Genomic DNA, 13,368 nt, shown 5'->3' with positions numbered 1-13,368 from the left:
TTTTTGATCTTGAAAGGGACTAGGATAACAATTTGTATGCGTGCTAAGAATAGACGTATATATTATTGCAGATGTTTCAATTTATCGTGTTCATTGCTTAATTCCATAAGGAACATTGCAAGGAATTGGGGTTCCAATTGGGATTAAAGGGTTAACCTTGCAAGGAATTGAGGTTTAGCTACTTGATATTTTTAGATGATAAATTGTCTGATTATTTATTTAAATGAGTATTTTAAATCAATCCAGAGTAAAAGGTGGGATCATATCGTGAGTGCACTCTAGTTACAATGCTTTCTTATATTCCATAAAATCAATCTCTGTTTTATTTTTCATAACAAAAATCCAAAAATACGTTTTTATCTTAGTTCTTATTGTTACTCAAATCCACAATATTCTTCACATATATTTGAATTCTTTTCGTCTTAAAAGGAACGATTATTTGATATTTGATCACAATCCCTGTGGATATGATACTTTTCTTATCATTATATTACTTGTGCGATCGGTACACTTGCCGGGAAGCATCAAGCTTTTGGCGCCGTTGCCGGGGATTGGCATTTCTTATATCATATAATCTTGATCTTTAAGATTGGATTTTGTGAATATTTTTATTTTTATTTAAAAAGTGCTACTAATCTCTTTCCTGAGTTGTATGCGAGGTAAAACTGAAGAATTTCTGTTTGATTATGAGATTGCAAAGACTGAAAGGAGAAATAGAAAACTTGCTTGGAAAAAGCTTCAGTTCAAAGAAATTGATACTCTGTCTGAAGAGATACAGGAGACACCAGTTGAATCACCAATCATGGCAGCAAATAACGATGAAGAAAATCCACTCATGGATACTATTCTTACTCCAGCTTTTAATAGGCCTAACTCAAGCATTGTCCAGCCGATAATTGGTAACAATAATTGGGAGCTTAAGTCTTCCACTATTCAATTGGTGGAGAGAGCCCAGTTTGGAGGAGAGAAGAATGAAGATCCTCACAGATTTATCGACAGATTTCTTATGGTATGTGACTCAACCAAACATCCTCAGGTGTCCAATGATGCAATCCTGTTGCGGATGTTCCCTTTTGCTGTTAAGGGAAAGGCTCTTAGTGTAACAGCCAGTTGTACACCGGTATTGTTAACATTAATTATGATATTAAGCACAGTTACAATCACAGCAATTCATTCATAAAAGTACGAATAAACTTTTTCCGATTATTACGCGAGCATTTAAAACAATAAAAGCGTAATAATTAAAAGCTGTGACTATAACTGTTAGATCTTGCGAAATACTTATTTTAACTACTTTTGCTTTTACTTTACTTATTATAAGTTACTAAGGGGTTCCCATAAATCCACTTAGCCAATTACTCAATTTTACGTTTTTACTTCTTTGAACATGGTTCACTAATTAATTTACTGCGAACACATCGCTCACAACCAGACCTTCTTCTCAGTTTATATTTTTTTTCTTACTTAATTCCCTTTCTAATAAGCTATCACACTCTTCAAGCAGAGCTCATTTGCTCCGGTTGTCACCGTTTGAAGTTGGACAAGCAAAACAGCCAACCAACCCCAAAACAGCTCAAAACCACTCACACTTCTCGAATTACTGCACACAATACACTCATCCAATTGCTCTCAAATTTTTATCCTACAAACTAGACATCTAAAAATTCATTTTGGTGTATCACACGCTCAATTTGACTGAGAGACGAAGCGGGAAACAAATTCCCAAAAACTAGCCAGAATAGCCCCTGCATCAGAGGTTCCTGGACAGTACGAACTCAATAAATTCCACAGGGCTACGTACAATCCAGAACTGGCTAATATTTTAACACCATATAGGGGACATCTCAAGCTTCAAAATGGCGTATGGAACGTCCCTATCGGACATCTTTGGAGGGAGATATGCTCTCCCAAAATTCACCTAAATATGCCAATTCTACAGAAAATTCGCCAGAGTTTCCTTTGTTTTTCCATAAATCCCCAAATTTGTACAAGCTCATTTATGCCTCAAATGTACCTAATAACCACATATTAATACAGTAATAATCCAATGGGTGGCACACACCAGGACCAACAACGCCTTGGGGCACTTACAACCCAATCCAGTTTATAGTTATTAGACACATAGCTCACTTTAATCATTCTTAAATAGTTGCAATCACTAACATCACTTTCATGCATTCTTTCATCATACTTGTAATCATCATCTAAAATAAGCCTCAGGCCCTTTCATCACAACTTGTCATGCATCAAGGTACAATTACAATATTTTCTTTACAACTTACAACTTACAAATTAAACTTAATTACAATCTTCCAATATTAAAACTTAAATATAAATGGTAAAATAAACTACATGACATGACTACTAGACTTAGGCAAAATGGCATGAACAAATATGCTAATGAAGCTCATCCTACATACATATGAGATGTTCATGCCCTAAGTCTAGCCTAGGCCACACGGCCAACAAAATGCAAAATGTTAAGCACTCCATTGCTCACTCTGCGGGCCTCTTGCCCGCTGCTCCAACTCCACTGCTACCTCCTGAAATAAATGCCCCGAGACAGGGTGAGATATACGAATATATCTCAGTAACCCAGAGGTTCTGGAGAAAACTCCGCCCAATGGTTCACTTCGATACATATAAGTAGAATAAAACAACCACTTTGAAAACGAGATATAGCAAGGGATTTAGAGAAACTGGGGAATATTGGGATACAAAATACGACGATGCAGGATGGTAGCTACCAATACCACGCACGCCCTGGGCATATATAAGCCTATGGGTCTCATCCAAGGTGTGTTCAAATAACCACAACCAAGGTACCCCTTCCATCCATAACACCCGAGACATTCCTAGTGTGCTCCTATCCGGATCACACACCACGACCCTCGGTCAACTGGAACTCCCTCTCGGAGACCTATCCAGTGGAAGTCCGCACTGCCCGCAGGCTAAACTAGTCTACTGGCCAGAGACTCGGTACATAAGTACCCACTGTGATATATGCATGCATGCCAATGCTATTCTACACTACTCATACACACTACCTACCGTTTCCATCAACTAGCAAGGTGGAACAGAAAAGGGGAACAAGCCCCAGTACCAAGAGGTTACCTTAAATAGTTTTCTCACTTAGCTCCGTAGCAGCTTAAGTTCCAAGTCTGTTACTCAACAGAACGCCTACACATAGGACGTTTCCACTTACTCAAGGTTCACAAAATGCATGCCAATTCTCAATTTCACATGCATAATATAATCACTTACCTCAATCCACTTGGTCCAGGACCAAGGGCAATTCACTAGTTCAAGGTTCGGGATTCAAGTCGACGTACGGCAACCTATACAATCACGTACAGCCATCAGTATGCGTCAAATAACGTCAAAACGCGAAAAAAACACAAATCCTCCCCATCACCATGATGGTTCGGCCCTTGTAGTGTTATTTTAGGATTTATTTTTCTAAATTTTCTTTCTCATTTTATTATGTTTCCTTAGGTTTCCAAGAGGCCAATTCAAGTGCCGTTTTTCCGTTTTACGTCTTTTACTCATCGTTTTGCTAAATAATTCACTCTAGGTTCATTTATGTCCCTAAACACAAGTTATTATTTTCCATTGATTCTAACACTTTCCAACCACCACACAACCCATCTAATCACCATATAATTACACAACACATCATCCAAATGATTTTTCAACATAAATTCCCCTCTTTTTCACTCAATGGCCGAATTGCAACCTATGGCACTCCAAGGGATTTTCAATCAATTTTAACCATTTCCCACCTCCTATCATCCTATTATATCATCATATAATCATACAACAACTCATCAATCAAAGCCCAACAAAATTTCAAAACTAAAAGTCATGACATTCCTCAAAATTTCTAAGTTATATTTTCGTAATTTTCATCAATAATTTTCATGGCATTTCTAGCTCTCACACATCATTCTAAGACATTATCATCTAAGACACATTTTCCAATTGAGCTCTGTAACAACACAAATCATCAAATTCCCCCTTAGGGTTCATGAATTCAATCCATGGATTAAATCGTTAAAATGGTGAAGAAACTTACTCAAAAGCTTGGCACAAGACTCCTCCAAGCTATCATAAACCATTGGAGCTCCAAACAAGTCCATGAACATCATTTTTCTCCAAAATTTCGTGGCTGTAAATGGCCAATGTCTCACCAAAGAGAGAGTTTCAAGGCTCAAGAGTGGTACCAATGTGTTTAGAAGGTGATTTCCATTGAATTTCAACACAAAAATCACTTGATTTGGTTGAGAATTGGTTGATTTAGCAAGGAAGAAAGTTTGAACCAAAATGGCTAAGGGGAGCCCGGGGGGGGGGGGGGGCAGCTCGGTTTTTTTGCTGAAGGGGGAGGAGAGAAGGTGATGATGAATAGTGGTGATGAGGTGGATTAAGTGGATTTTAAGTGGGGTGGGTCCCACGCCACCTCACGCGACTTAAAACTCATCCGGATTTCTCTACGATTCCACTAAATGTCTGTAAATTAACAACCTATTTAGAAACTATAATTTTTAACATTAACCATTCTCCTTTAATTACACTTGATTAGGTGAGTTCAGAGTTTTCCGGTCGTTCGGAGAAAACACTGTTTTAAGCTATTGCGCGCGTTATTGGCACGCTTCCCCAAACTGACTTAATTCCATCAGATTTTATCAAAAATCATATTTCCTAACTCAATAAACCATTTATAACTCATATTTAAAACCTAGAGCTCAAAACTCAATTCGACACGTTTTACGATGAAATCGTACCGCGGTATTTTTACTCGCGAAAAACACTATTCACTGATTTTTCTGAAACTTGTCTAACCACTCAATTTTTTGTTCTGAATCCATTTCCAGGGTTTTTTTATCATCTGAGACCTTCAACTCAATTTTTATCTTCCTAGGGTTGCGTGTTGACTAATTACCGTTTTGCCCTTTCTTTGTATTTTAGCCTAATCTTCAGGATTTTTCACTAATCCTTCACTTAATTGCTCACTTAATATTTTAATATTTGATTTAGAAATGTGAGGTGTTATACTTAGTTGGCTGGAAAGGCAGCCTGCACCTAGCATTCCTACATGGGATGATTTGTCTCAAAAGTTTTTTGCTGAGTTCTTCTCTATGGAGAGATATAATCAAATGGTGAATGATATTACCAATTTCACTCAGTTAGAGGGTGAAACTATGTGTGGAGCTTGGAACAGATTCAAGGATTTAATGAGGAGGTGTCCTCATTATAACTTGACTACTGGCAATCAAGTGAGAATCTTCTTCAACGATTGTAAACCTGACATTCGAATGGTGTTGAATGGTGTCGCAGGTGGTACTATTAAATCCTTGAGAGCAAATGAGACTCTTGAGATGATTGAGAGAATGGTAGCTAATGAAAATGAAGGGTTGTCATCTAAGCCTAAGAGAGGTATTCTTCAGCTAGGAGGCAATGATGTGGTGCTGGCTGAAAATAAGTTATTATCTCAGCAAATGGAAAATTTGACTTCAAGGCTTGATAAGATGCAGCTTTCTGGTGTTCAGGCTCAAGCTGTTGCTGTTGTGTGTGAATATTGCCAGGACAATCATGAGTCTAATGAATGTCCTTCTTTGCTTTCTTCTGATCCTCCTCAACAAATGCAGGTGAATGGCATTTGGTATGATCAAAGACCTCCGCAGCAAAATATTCCAAGAAATCAGAATTTTTCTGCTGGATGTAGTAATTTTCAAAGGAGGGTTCAGGGAACTGGTCTTGACTTCAAATCTAATAATTATTTGCAACCTCCACCAATCCAAACCAGGGAACCTTCTGATTTGGAGAAGCTAGTAGGACAAATGGATCAACATTCTAATGCTTTCATGGAGAAGACTAGAGCTAATATCAAGAACACAAATGCATCTATAAGAAATTTGGAGAATCAAATTGGGCAACTAGGTAAACAAATTGCTGATAGAACTCCAGGTACCTTCCCTAGTAACACTGTTACTAATTCGAAGGAAGATTGTATGGCCATCACAACTAGAAGTGGCAAAGTGATGGTATCTCCAGAAAAGCCAAACATAAATGTGGGAGCTGATGAGAAGCTTAATGAGGTTGAGGAGCCAGAAAAAGAAGTTGTAATTCCTTCTAAGGTTGTGAAGCCTCTCCAGAAAGGTGAAGAAGAAGAGCAACTGATTGTTGCTGAAAAGAAAAAATTTGAGATGAGTCTTGGATATGTGAGAGCCATGGCACCTTATCCTGAAAGATTCAAGAAAGATGCTCAGAAGCAGCAATTAACCAGATTCCTTGATATCTTCAAAACGTTGCACGTAATATACCCTTTGCTGAGGCTCTGGCCAATATGCCCAATTATGCCAAGTTTATGAAGGACCTTTTATCAAGAAAACACAAGTTGCAAGAATGCCAAATTGTGACACTCACTGAGGAGTGTAGTGCGATAATACAGAAGAAGTTTCCTCATAAGCTTCGTGATCTAGGAAGCTTCAATATTCCAATTGTTATTGGTAATACTAATGTTGGCAAAGCTTTGTGTGATCTTGGGGCAAGTATAAATTTGATGCCCTTGTCTATTTGTAAATCTTTGGGGATATCTGAGCTCAAGCCTACTATGGTTTCCTTGCAACTTGCTGACAGATCTTTAAGGAAACCCAGTGGTATAATTGAAGATGTCCTTGTAAAAGTGGACAAATTCATTTTTCTAGCAGATTTTGTGGTGTTGGACATGGAAGAGGAAATTGAAATGCCTCTTTTATTGGGTAGACCTTTATTGGCTACTGCTCGGGCTATGATTGATGTTGACCAAGGGAAGCTCGAGTTAAGGATGAATGATGAGACTATCACCATCAATGTCTTTGATTCTACGAGACAAGCTTCTGATAAAGGTGATTTTTTCAGACTTGATATTTTAGAAGAAAAGGTGAAAGAAGAGAAATCTTCTAGTCAGGACCTTGACGAAGAACTTGAGGCACGTGATATTGTTCCTCTTAAGGAAGAAAAGAGTGTTGTGTTTGAGGTTCTTGAGAAGAAGGATTCTGACAAAGAAGATGGTGCCCCAAAAGTAGAGTTAAAGGAGCTGCCTGAAACTTTTAAATACATCTTCTTGGGTGATGAGGAGACTTATCATGTCATCATTAATAAAGGGTTGTCTGAATAACAGGAAATGAGGTTGACAGGAGTGCTGAAAGAACATAAGACTACCATAGGGTGGTCTATTTCTCTATTTGAAGGGTATAAATCCCTCTTTTTGTACTCACAAAATTCTCACGGAGGATGATGTCAGACCAGTAAGGCAACCTCAAAGGAGACTTAATCCCACAATGAAGGAGGTGGTGAGAAAAGAAGTGGTGAAACTTCTTGATGCTAGCATGATTTACTCGATTTCAGATACTGCTTGGATGAGTCCAGTGCAAACTGTTCGAAAAAAGAGAGGCATCACCATAGTCCACAATGAAAAAATGAACTAATTCCGACCAGGACTATTACTGGTTGAAGGATGTGTGTGGATTATAGGAGGTTGAATGCCGCCACAAGGAAGGATCATTTTCCACTTCGTTTTGTGGACCAGATGTTAGAAAGACTGGCTGGGCATATAATAACCCTAATTATGTAATTTTTAAATTAGAGGGTTATAATAAGGACCTTATGGTCATAAATGGAATGATAATGAAATTCTAAGAATTTGGATACCCATATTGAGGGTATTCCAGTCAGGTGAATTTCCATCTGCTATTTTTGACTGCTGACGCAGTAATAGACTGTAGAATAGCTCCAATACAGTGAATTTAAGTTAGGGAGCTATCCTAATGATATGAATATCATAAATGATGTAAGCATAAGATTTGATGAAGTTTGATACCTATTTTGAGGGTATTCTGAACAGTTGAGTTTTCACCTGTTGTTTTTGACTGTTGACGTAGTATCAGTCTTTAAAATAGCTCCAATCTAGAAAATTATAGTTAGAATGCTAATCTAATGATATAAACATCATGAATGAGGTTAGGATATGATTTGATGAAGATTGATACCCATATTGGGGTATTTTTGAAAAGTCACTTCTGCCGGGTATTTTGTACTGCTGTAGTAGCAGCCAGTAGAATCCTGAAACGGGGAAAAGATGAAAAAATGAAAATAAAGACCAATATATGCCTAACAAGTCATAATTAGACCAAAAATTTTAAAGTTAAGATGATTATGAAATACGGGTACAATTAAGAACACCGGTAAAGACTATAGTCCAATTAAACAACTGTTAATGGATCTGTGATCTACTAATCAAATTTTTAAGTTATGAGCATGATAATTAGACAAAATTAATGTTAAGTACATAAAGTTAGAGTCTTGGAGATTTCCGGGTAAAAAATTTGACGACAGATCAGTTAAAAATTACACCGTGTCTCACTAAAGGACGAATGCCACTTAAGTGACATGGCACCCCTAATTAGGGCACTAATAAACCCTTGGTTTATAAGGTTTTAATGCATGAATTAGCTTAATTTGTGTGATTAATGGAAAAGAGGGTTAATGTCCTGGAAAGTCCTAAATACAAGTTCTGAAAGTTATGTTGAAAATTTACATTGTTCTTGTAGGAAAATGAATCTCAAGAAGCAAAAGAGAGAATGAAGAAGATTCTGAAGAAATTGGAGAATTCAAGTGTTGAGCGCTAAAACGTCCAAATCAAATGTTTTAGCGCGCTGCTGCAGAATGAAGCCAAAAAGTGTTGGTGATGAGCCCTAAAACGGCTAAAGCAAACGTTTTAGCGCTCTGCTGTTCAAAAAGATTCGGGTCTTAAGCGCTAAAATGGTCAAGTGAAATGTTTTAGCGCTCTAGTGTTCAATAAAATGTCAAAATTCCCTGGAAGTGTGCGCTTTAGTGGTCAGGATGAATGTTTTAGCGCTGAGGACAGTTAAAAGTAGTTGGGCATCCGTCAAGTTGAGCGCTAAAACGTCCAACAAGGAACGTTTTAGCGCCCATGTAAGTTTTTGGATGTTATTTCATTTTTGGAACTTGAAAACTATAAAAGGACAAGGGGCTTCACACTTGGGGATCTTATCTGACTTTCCATTCTCTGAATTTTAAAATTCCTTAGGTTTTAGTCTTGTAGTAGTTTAGTGTACTTTATGTAATTGTGATTGAAGATTGAAGATTCAACAACATGACAATGGAGTTTGATCTTTCCTCTTCTCTTGTTATTTCTATTTCTATGTCTGAGTAGAGTCCTTTGTAGTTGGATTTCAATGGAACTCAAAGATGAATTTATGTATGGTTGATTGAATATTATAATTATCTTTTATGTGATGATATGAAATTGTCTTTATCAATTCTTTCCATTAAGGGAGTAGTGTAGAACATGAATGTTTACATTATTTCTGTAACTGACAATTTCATCATCAGTGTTCTATTATTCAAGGGATTGGAATTAGGACTCTGATGTAATCTTTAAAATCTTAGTGCTTAATATGTATTAAGAAGGAAATTACCAAGGGATTGGGGTTTTTGATTAATGTATCAACCAAGATAGTAAGGGATTACATCTTGGTGATAATAAAAAGGTTGATTGACATCATATGGGAGATAAATCTTAATTGGATCGATTCTTACATAAGTTTATGGTTGAGGAACTTTGATTTCTTACTACTTTTTGTAAAATTATAATTCACATTTTAGTTATTTTACCAATTCCAAATATAATTCAAATTCTGGTGACAATTATCAAGGCATTCAATGAATTCTTGTTTGATTCAACTTAATTATAAATGGTTAGTTGGTGTTTGAACACAAATCCTCGTGGGAACGATCTTTACTTATCATTTTATTACTTGTACGACTAGTACACTTGCTAAAGTTGCAACAGGCACCCTTCCCCTTCCCCCTCATTCTGAATCAGCAACCTCCTCACACTCTCTCTCTAAAATTCAATTTTTGAAATCTCTCTCACTTCTCTATAAGATTCCTCCACCAAAATCTCTCCAAAACACAAAATCTCCTTCATCAAAGTTGTTCTTTTCACTCTCCTCTTCACAACCATACCATTTTCATGGTGTGGATCAAATTTTCGAGTTCCTCACACCACCATATAGCCATGGTTTTTGAGAGTTCAAGGACCATGGAGTTGTGTTCTTGAGTTCTCTTGAAGAACAACACTTGGTTGCTTGGTTCCTTTGGTTTATAGTGTAAGTTTTCTTAAACTTTTCTTGAAAAATCTCATCTTTTTTTCTTGTGTTCATGAGCTCTAACTCTTGAGCATGTTCTTGAAGGTGTGTTCATGTTTAAAGGAGCATTCTTGGTGGTAAAAGATGGAGCTTGGAGCTAAAGGTGTGAGCTTGAAGCATTGGTGCTCATATGAATATGTAAGCATGAAACTTTGGAAAAATGGTGACAAAAATTCCACCATCACCACCTAAACTATTCAGCCATCATGAGTTCTTAAGGGGGTTGATTTGTTTAATTGATAAAAATTGGTACTTGAGGTTGTTAAGTGTGGACAATCATGACTAGGACCAAGGGGAAAGGTTAAAAATGCAACCTTTAAGCTTAAAAATGCTAATCTTGATTAAGGAATGGATTTAAACTCTAATGACTCTATTATATAAAATCTGTCCTAAATAGTATAATTAGGGTTTTATGTTTAAAATTTAATTAAATGATGGATTAGTTGACTAATTAAGTGTAGGACTTAATTAACTAAAGAAATGGTAAAGTTAATAAGTTAAAAACCTAGTTTGTATAACCTAAACAATTTGGCCACCTAAGGATCAATTAGGGTTAGTATGTTAAAAATTGGTTTAAGACCTAATTAGGACATTAATTTAGTGGTTAAGTGAAGTGGATTATGCATAATACTTTAATTAATGATTAAACTCTAAGATTATATTTAAGTAGGGTTTTGGTGCACTAATCAAGCAATTAGTAAACTCTAAGTATCATGACATAATGTGACTAAGGGGATTTCATTATGTGACTTAATAATAGAAAAATCCAAGAATTAAAGTGAATTAGGATTTATAATCAAAAGTAATTAAGGTTTGTTAAGTAAACACATTTAAGGCTAAGTAACCAGTTTTTAGGCGAAATTGGAAAGAGGATATCTCCCTCCATAGAGGTTATACAGGGTGTTCCATATATAAAAATGAAGCTTGAGATGTTAGCTATGTGGTGTCAAAAATTGGTATCAATTGAAGATGTATTCCATTCTGTATATTCGTTTGACTGAAAACTGCACATAGAAGCCATGTGCAGGGGCTGTACATGGCTGCAACTTCCATGAATTGTTTCTCCCTCAATTCTTACTCAAATTATACTCATAATATGTAGAATTAAATATAAAGGTGTCTATTTGTATTCATAAAATGTTTAGAGAAATTGGTCTAGTAGATTTTTCAGAATCGTAGAAATGGTAAAAGATGTTTAGAGCTCTGTTCGGAGTTGGCAAACAGCTTTGTTTGTCCAACTTCAAATGATGATAACCGGAGCTAGGAAACTCCAAATGAGGCATGTGATACCTTGTTGGAAATTTAATTGAGTCTAGATTAACATAATAAAATATGAGAATTTTATAACAAGTTAGTTGCGCTCAGTGACTGGAAAACAGAAGCATGTACAGTTGTGGGAAAACCGTAAAAGTGATATTTAAGCTAAGTGGGCTTATGGGAACCCTTAGTAACTTATAATAATCATATATATGACTTGAATGAGTTGAAAATAATATAATTTACCTATGTGAGCCTTGCATGTGATTCTAAGTTATGTAAGTAATCGAAGATTAAGGTGGCTTGTAATAATGCACTAAAATATGTAATAAGTAATAATTGGTCTAGACTTGTAATGGACATATTATTGGCATATGAGTATGAAAAGTGGAATCAGTAAATGATTAAGTCATGTATTTGACTTGATTAATTAATATGTAATTAATGATGTGAATGGTTCCTACTCTAGGTGTGCCTAGAGAACCGTGCACTTGAGGATTTTGTTGGAGCATACGTATTATATTAGAGTGTGGGTTTGTGCTAAACTCCCTGAGGTAAGCTCCTAGTTCTAGTTGACTCCTCTCTCTTGTGGCCCCACCATGATGGTGGACATTATGATTGTATTGTATGAGAGTATATGGTATGATGTATATGTGCATTCATTCTCATTCACATTCATATAGATGTTATATGATCTTGATGTTATGATGATGTACTGATGATATATGCTATGAGGATCCTGGCCAGTGATTATGGTATGAAGGCTGCCTATGACTTGACTCTAGGGGATGTATCATACAGAGGTTGTGTTGACTGTCTATGGCTTGACCCTGGAAGTCACACAAGGGTAACTATCTATGGCTTAACCCTGGAAGTTACACAGGTGTAACCGTCTGACCCTGGGGTTACACAAGGATGATATGATGATGCTATGTTTATGCTGTATGTTTGTATTATATGCTTTATATCTGACTTGTCATGCAGGAAGTGGGCTCAGGGGTTAAAGGATCCTCTATGAACCTTGAACTTACTGAGATGTGGTTATCTCACCCCGTTTGGGGACATCATTTCAGGTACCGAGAGTAGTGGTGATGCTTCAAGGGGCAAGGCCCCCGCATTGGAGTAGTTGATGATGCAGCTGATGATTTTATGTTATGATTAGACTTGATGTTGGCATGTAGACTTGTTACCATGCTTAATTATTTTGTGGAGATTATTGTATGTATTTAGTTAGGCTCATGATTGTATCCTTAGAGCCATGAATGATTTACTGATGCTTTTATACTTTGAATTAATATAGACTTGATACATGTATTCAGTTAATTTGAGTATGGAGCCTTATTGTTTGTATTGACCCATTGAGGGGATTGCAGTCCGTGTGGGACTTGCAAGCTATTTGTTTAAATTATTGTATCAATTAGGTTATCTGTATGTGTGGGACCATGTTCCCAGTTATCCGAAATACAACTGTTATGCTGTCTGTTAGACTCCGTCAGGAATGACACTTGATGTCATATCTTGATGGTCAATGGCCACTAATACTGGCTCATGGGATTAATCAGTAGATGTGTGTTTAGATTTACGCTTTCGCAGTATCTCACGTGAACGTTTTAGAAATGTTTTCAGAAAATATTTTGAAAAACGTTTATTCATTATTTTACGAGGCGTTTTATTAATCTTTAAATAAAATCTTCCGCTGTGCACGCTATAATATCATTATGTTAACAACTGGAGTACTACAGGGTTTTACAGGGCATACTTATTATTGTTTCCTGGATGGATATTCTTGGTATAATCAAATCCCAGTAGCACCAGAAAACCAGGAGAAAACAGCTTTCACTTGCCCGTTTGGAGTATTTGCATATAGACGAATGCCATTTGGTCTATGCAATGCACCTGC

At 36.6% G+C, this 13,368-nt stretch overlaps 1 non-coding gene across 1 annotated transcript; it reads right to left on the bottom strand.

Moving 5' to 3' along the window:
- Nucleotides 1-5,151: 5,151 nt before the first annotated feature.
- LOC133295367 (small nucleolar RNA R71) lies at nt 5,152-5,257 on the bottom strand. Its single transcript, XR_009749327.1, has one exon. It is a non-coding gene; the product is annotated as a small nucleolar RNA R71 (small nucleolar RNA).
- Nucleotides 5,258-13,368: the final 8,111 nt, after the last annotated feature.

The sequence above is a fragment of the Gastrolobium bilobum genome, unplaced genomic scaffold (genome assembly GCF_033153095.1).
Source record: "Gastrolobium bilobum isolate Gb01-03AN ecotype WA unplaced genomic scaffold, APGP_CSIRO_Gbil_v1 utg73190, whole genome shotgun sequence".
Classification (NCBI taxonomy): domain Eukaryota; kingdom Viridiplantae; phylum Streptophyta; class Magnoliopsida; order Fabales; family Fabaceae; genus Gastrolobium; species Gastrolobium bilobum.
Note: the sequence above shows the minus strand (reverse complement) of the source record. Positions and strands in the feature narration are given on the sequence as shown.